Source organism: Setaria italica, chromosome VII (genome assembly GCF_000263155.2).
Source record: "Setaria italica strain Yugu1 chromosome VII, Setaria_italica_v2.0, whole genome shotgun sequence".
In the NCBI taxonomy this organism is placed as follows: domain Eukaryota; kingdom Viridiplantae; phylum Streptophyta; class Magnoliopsida; order Poales; family Poaceae; genus Setaria; species Setaria italica.
The window spans coordinates 14,460,888-14,468,653 of record NC_028456.1 but is presented as its reverse complement, the minus strand read 5'-3'; positions in this window follow the sequence as shown (position 1 = coordinate 14,468,653).

The following is a 7,766-nucleotide window of genomic DNA, read 5'->3' as shown; positions in this document are numbered from 1 at the left end:
AGTACCCGTTGGTCTTCTTCCGCCGATCCAGGAACCTCCGATGCGCTGCGATGGAGTCTCAGTGCCTCGTGAGCAAAGCGTTGCCTCTCCCGTGTCAAGTCGGCAATAACAGAGGGTAGCTCTTGGAGTTTGTTCTCTTCGGCACTGATTGCCTTGGTCACTTGCTCCATTTCCTTGGCAAGCTCCGCCCTCCGGCGCTTGAGACGGTCTATCTCACCTATGATCGCCGGGCGGGAATCTTCTAGGACATGGATACGCCGATTCGCCTCTTGAGCCTGACGCTTGAAAGCGTCTTCCTCCTCGCGAGCCTTGGTCAGCTTGGCGCGATCGGCCATGTGACGAAGGGCTCTGAAGACCGGGATCGTCATAGACTCAATGAAGGCCGCCGGCGCCAGGGCCTCCTCCGCCTCTTCTGGTACTCGTCCGCTGACGTCATTGAAGAGCTGCCGAATCGGCGAAGCGTCTTCTACTAATCGGCCGATGTCCCCATGAAGGAGGGATCGGATGCTGGAAAGTTTGGCTCGGACGTCATCAGGAACGGAACTCAAGGCGACTTGGCGAGAAGCAACTTCTTCGTCGTCAGAGAGGGCGACCGCAAAAGAAAAGAGACTGTTGTCGGGGGTATCCTGTTCCTGAAGATAATAAAGAAAAGAGATAAGAAAGAGCAAATCGGCTAAGATAGAAGCCGAAACAGAAAAATACCATTTTGAAGCGAATCTCCTCATGTTGCACTTGAGAAGTCGCCATGCCTTGCTCGGGGGCCTGCGCCATGGGTTCATCAGATGAAGAGGACTCCACGATAATCGGCGCAGTGTTTGGACCAGCCTCCTGACAAGAAATCGGCGATCGAGGAGCGATTGATGTGCCGATTGCCTGTGTCAGAAGTTTGGACGAATACGTTACGACCGAAGGAAATCGGTACGAGGAGTTCTATACCTTAACGGAAGGAAATGGGGGCGCGTCAATAGCTGGAGGGGCTGCTGCCGATTGTGGTACTTCTGTAGGGATGCTCTGTGCAGTTTAAAGATAAAAGAAAAATTAATATCAAAAATAATAATCGGAGGCAGCGCAACTCAGTCTTACCTGTATGGCCTCCAACAACAACGATGCGGTGGCCGCCCCAGCTTGCGTCATGGTTTGAGTATCGGCACCTTGAATGACTTGAGGAGGTGGTACGGCCGAAGTTTCTGCCGATACGCTCACAGGAGGATCCGCCGATCCCGTACGAGCTCGGACTCGGCGACTGGTCTTCTTGGTAGTCCTTTTATGAACTTGTTTCGATCGGCCAGTGATCACGTCAACAGACGGGGCGTTATAGCCGATAAGGGGATAAGTAGTGTATGGATGACTCTCTATCAGTCGTCCGCTGCGGCTGTGTGTTGGTGGGATCCGATTCTCGGCCTAAAATAATAAAATCATTAGTACTCGATCGTGTTAAGAGGAATAAAAGGGAATAAAAATCGGCTATGTGAAGTACCTCGGCATTTGGATCAATGTTGGTCGGGTCCAGAAGATTGCAGTATGCCGATGCTGAGTTGCAGAAGAGGAATTGCTTCCAATCAGCCCACCAGAGTTTGAACGGCTGGACAGCAAATGGAGCTACTAGCCAGTCGTTCAAGTTAATTGTACTGGAGTCTGGAATTCGGTTTCGCAACCGACCGTAATCTAGGCCAGATGTGAGATCATCTCTAAACTTGATTTTGCCAGCAAAGTACACCTGAATCGGCAGCTGACCCATGCCGAATTGTCGTGCTGCAGCAGAAGGGTTGTAGAATTCGTACGTAGGGGCATCCTTCCCTGAGAAGAAGTTGGCCGGTAGGATCCCTGGCTTGATCAACCCTTCATAGAGATCTTCATCAAACCGGCCAGAAGTAGAATCAAAGCAGGAAGGGAGCTCGAAGATGGGAATGTCTCGCTGATATGGAAACCAGATAGTTGCGTCCTCATTAAATCCATTATAAAAACACCGAAAGTACTCGGCTACCTTTGTAGCGGAATACGCACAACCTGGAAAAGCTGATGCTACTTCACCATAAGACATGCATCGGCGGCGCTCGGTAGGGTCTTCTGCCGATTCAATATTGGGAAATGTCATGCGGTCCACTGGCTGCCGAGTGATCCTGTTCATATAAAGGTTCAACCATAAATTGACGAACCACCAAGGCCCACCTGGGTTGCCGATTGGTTCTCCCTTGGAAAGTTTTGTGCCGATTTGGTGGAGCATGTGGTACACAGCACCCAGAAGATGTTTCCCGAGAGGAATGTGGCTTCCTTTGGACAGTGCCTCGGCTAAAGATTGGGTGTTGGTTGTTGGGCCGGCGGCTCTTCCACAGAAGAGGTGTTTTTCGAGCCACATCATCAGGAAAGCGGTGTGCTCCCTGTTATCAACAGTACCGGTCTTCTTATTATCATTAATAAAGCCCTTCCAGCCGCCGATTCTTCTTGTGTCCAGCCGATGCGATGGTACGGTCAGAAGTTGGAAAGGCGTGTCAGGAGAGGATACATCCAGGCCGGTCAAGAGGACCACATCGGCCAGAGTGGGGGTCATGGGACCGTGTCCAAATAAGAATGCATTAAGTGCGTCAGACCAAAAATAGGAAGCCGCCATCACTAGCGTTTCGTTTTTCTCCATTTGCGACAGGGAAAGGTTGATACATTGGCCGATTTTGAGCTCATCCCACGAGACGCTCCTTGATGCGGCTACCCGTTGGTACCATTCCCTCCAACCTGGGGTTTCATTCGGCCAAGATCTAAAAGTGCTGGCCCATTGATCTAAGTTCATATCAGATCGTTTGAAAGGTATCCGATCAGTTTCCAAGTTTATGAGGTCTGCTGGATCCGGGTCTCCCATGGGACCAAGGCAAACAAGGCCAGGACTACCCGTGAGATGAATAGTAATTCTATGTCTAACCGCCTAAAAAAGGAAAAGGGGCATAAGAAATATAAAGAGTAGATCTAAGATAAATACGTTACCGATAGAGAAACGATTCGGTATTTACCTCCGGTATAAAATTCTGAGTAATCGGTGTGGTCGCCGATGCAGATGCGGATGATGGAGTCGCAATGGGGATCGCCATTGGGATCTCTGATGAAGCTCCTTCATCTGCGGATGGAGTGACGGTTGTCGCCACCGTTACCGAAGGCGCTACCTCCACCGGGGGCATTGTCCCTGGAGCATCGCGTGCTGGGGAATTACCGGAGGGAGTCGCCATTGAAGGGAAAGGAGAAGAAGTGATTGGAGCTGAAACTGGAAGACTTCGATGGCAAGATTGAAGAAAGAAGGAGGTGCGCGCGCTGGAAAAGGAGATGCGAGCTTGAAGATGAGTTGCGGTGAAATGATATTTATAGGGTGCCTGAAGAAAGGGTAAAGATGGAATTTTCACCGCACCGGCGCATCGAGTTTTTCGGGGTAGTGGCTGTCGTGGGCGCCCGTTTCAAAAAATTGCAATGATCAGCCAGGAGACCGCGAAACGGAAGGATATTTTCACTGCGGCCGTTTCGGAGGAGAGGTTATAAAGAATTTCGAAGTAAACGATTATGTTTTACTCCGAAACTGGGGGGCATGTGTTGACGCCGGATTTCGTCATCAGTAGAATCGGCGCCAAGGAGGAAAGAAATCGAAGAAGTACGGATGAAATCGGTCAAAAGATGCTATAAAGCAGAATCGGTCAGTAGCTCTTACTTCGCTTCAGGGTGAACGCGCTAGATTCCCAATCGGCAATCCTTTGCTGATAAGAAATCGGCCGATCAGGAAGGTGGACTAAGGTGGGCCTGTATGGGCTTGGAAAGATGGAGGGATAAGGTGGAGTTCAGCCCACGAAGCGTGGAGTAATTAGTTTAGCACGGATTGTGCTTGTAGATATTTGTTTTCTGTTTGAATTAGAGATAGAGTTCTAGTCGGTTAAGAAGATTATTTGTACAGGGCTATAAATAGCTACCTTTGTAAATCTGTAAACAACAATCAATCAATACAACAAATTACTTTATTCTTCGTACTTACTGTCAAGCAGGCGACTTCGCCATTACTTTTCCTTCTCACGAGTTCGTGCGGGTTGGCAGGGCTGCATCATCTTGATCTCCGGCCGATTCTGTAAGTTCCGTTTATCGAGTAATATCTAAGCTTTAACTTCTGGCGCATCGCTGTCGTTTCGTTTAGATTTATTCATCAGTTATCGATATCGACTAGGTTCATAGGTTTTTACCTGTTTTTCTAGTTTTTATCACCAGTTATCCTGCTAGGAATCGGTAGTATCGGCTTTCGTTGCTTTCTGTAGTTAGATCCATTCGTTGCCGATTAGATCTTTTCCTAGTACTGTTTTCATAAGCTTTGTACCGATTGCTTTAGTATTTATCTGTTTACGAGGCTACAGGGATCGTGCTGTCTTATAGCCGATTTCATCATCACAGTAAATCGGCCGATCTGCCGATAAGCTATCTCGATCGGAAACTTAGCCGATCGCGGTTACTGAATTTAACACGTGTTCTTCCTTGCCAATCAACAGGTCAGATTGGCTGGCACGCCACGCGAACCGCACCAGGGCATTCACCCGAACAGGAGCTAAGCAGATTCTCCCGGGTCGTGTGTCGGTCGCTGGGATTCGGTTGACCGATTTCTAGCGCCAACAGCTAGTTATTTTCGGGACCAAGGATCACTACCGGATCGAGTACATCCGGTTTGAGGTGGCTGACTTTGAGACATCATATCACGCCATCCTCGGAAGGCCAGCACTAGCCAAGTTCATGGCCATCCTGCATTACATGTACCTAATACTCAAGATGCTAGGACCCAAGGAAGTATTCTCCCTACACGGAACTTGAAGATATCATACGACTGCGACACAAAAGTCGTGGAGCTGGCAACGACTACTCAGGTGCCAAACTCCACGATGCAAGTCTTCGCTGCCTCCAAGAAATTGTCTCCGACAGAACTCAAAATCCTAGAGAAGAAGTCGGGGGCAACCAAGGTCAAGCTGGCAGGAGAGGTTGATATCAAAGCTATTGACCTTGAGACTGGTGACAGCTCCAAGACAGCCCTGATTGGCTCAAGGCTAGATCTAAAATAGGAAGATGTGTTTGTCAGCTTCCTCTAGGCCAACCGAGACATCTTCGCATGGAAGCCATCTGATATGCCAGAAGTGCCTAGGGAGTTGATCAAGCACTCGCTGAATGTGGATCCCAAAGCTACGCCCAAGCAACAACGACTACGTCGGTTTGCCCAAGATAGAAGAGAAGCTATCAAAAATGAGTTGGCCAAACTACTCGTGGCTGGCTTCATAAAAGAAGTCTATCATCCAGAGTGGCTGTCCAACCCTGTCCTAGTGCGAAAGAAGAAGAACAACGAGTGGAGGATGTATGTAGATTACACGGACCTCAACAAGCACTGTCCAAAGGATCCCTTCGGGCTCCCAACGATCGATCAAGTCATCGAATCAACGGCTGGGTGCGCTCTACTTTGTTTCCTTGACTGCTACTCAGGGTATCACTAGATAGCACTCAAGGAAGAAGACCAGATTAAGACCGCGTTCATAACCCCGTACGGAGCTTTCTGCTACACTACAATGCCCTTCGGGTTGAAGCACGCAAGCGCTACATATCAACGAGCCATCCAAGAATGCTTCAAAGATCAACTACATCGCAACGTAGAGGCGTACGTGGATGACGTGGTCATAAAGACTAGAAATCCCGATGACTTCATTGCGGATTTGGAAGAAACCTTTGCATGCCTACGAGTATACTAGTGGAAACTAAACCCAACAAAATGCATGTTCGGTGTACCCTCCGGAAAACTACTCGGGTTCATCATCAATCATTGAGGAATCAAGGCTAATCCCAAGAAGATCACTGCCATCACCAACTTGCACGCTCCATCATGCATCAAGGACGTCCAGAAGCAAATTGGATGCATGGCGGCCCTCAACAGATTCATCTCAAGACTTGGAGAAAGGGACTACCCTTCTTCAAACTACTCAAGCGGCAAGAAAAGTTCCTATGGACCAAGGAGGCGAAACAAGCCCATTAACAGCTGAAGGACTTCCTATCAAAGCGACCGGTCCTCACGGTGCCTACTCCTAATGAAGACTTGCTGCTCTACATCGCCGCGACTACTAATGTCGTCAGCACGGCGATCGTGGTCGAAAGACCAGAACCAGGCCATGTATATAATGTATAGAGGCCTGTGTACTTCGTTAGCGAGGTGTTGTCAGACTCCAAAACCAGGTACTCACCAGTACAAAAGTTGCTATACGCAATACTACTCACCTCGTGGAAGCTACAATACTACTTCTAGGAACACAACATCTCCGTAATTATAGACTTCCCCTTAGGAGATATCCTCCACAACAGAGATGCAATAGGAAGGATCTCCAAGTGGGCAGTAGAACTCAGAGCCTTGTCCCTGGAATTCAAACCAAGGACTGCGATCAAGTCGCAAGCACCTGTGATTTCATGGCAGAGTGGCGGGAAAATCAAGTACCCGCACCGGCAGAACGACCAGAGCATTGGGTCATGGAATTCGATGGATCACTCAAGCTCGAGGGTGCCAGTGCAGGAGTATTCTTAATCTCTCCCAAGGGCAAACAACTCGAATATGTGTTGCAAATCTTCTGGGAGGTCTCCAACAATGAAGCTGAATACAAAGCGCTACTGCATAGGCTCTGCTTGGCAATCTCACCGGGAATCAAACGGTAGTTGGTCTACGACAAGTCACTAGTAGTCATCAACCAAGTCAACGACAAGTGGGATCGCCACAAAGACAACATGGATGCGTACTACCTTGAAGTGCGCAAGCTGGAGAATAAGTTCTCTGGTCTAGAGTTCCATCACGTGGCTCGTGACAACAACGCAGCCGCAGATGTCTTGTCCAAGCTCGGATCTACTCGTGCTCAAGTTCCAGCTGGGGGTCTTCGTCCATGAGCTACACAAGCCATCCATAGTGGAGCCATCACCTTAAAAAACCATCGATCGATGCAATAATGAGCCAAATCAGGAGGTTATGATGATCGACGTAGACTGGCGAGTACCCTTCATCGACTACATTAAGGACCACAAGTTGCCTCCTGACAAGATAGAAGTAGATCAAGTCTCCTACGCGGCAAGAGCTATATTCTAGTTGGGGACAAACTCTACAAACGAGGCACATCATCAGGAGTACTCATGAAGTACGTTTCACAGCAAGATGGCAAGGACATACTGGAGGAGATTCACAAAGGCATCTACGACAACCACACATCTTCAAGAACGATCATGGGCAAAGCTTTCAGAGCGGAATTCTATTGGCCTACAGCTCTCAAAGACGCCAAAGAACTAGTTCATCGGTGCCAAGGTTGTCAATTCTTCACCAAGCAGTAGTATGTCCCTGCCTACAAGCTGATCACTATACCACCCTCCTGGCCCTTCGCATGCTGGGGGCTACACATAATTGATCCTCTGCCTATGGTGCCCGTGCGCTTCAACCGAGTACTTGTGGTGATCGATAAGTTCACCAAGTGGATTGTGGTGAAACCAGTAACCTGCCCCAAGGCAGATAGGTTACTTGACTTCCTCGACGAGATCGTCCATCGCTACAGCTTCCCCAATCGCATCATCACATACCTAGGCTCGAATTTCAACAATCACGAGTTCTAGGAGTACTGCGAATACACCGGGATCGACGTTCGATACATCTCTATCGCTCATCCGCGGGCCAACGGCCAGATTAAGTGTGCCAACGGAATGGTACTAGAAGCTCTCAAGAAGAGACTACACGACATCGGTAACACCAAAGAAGG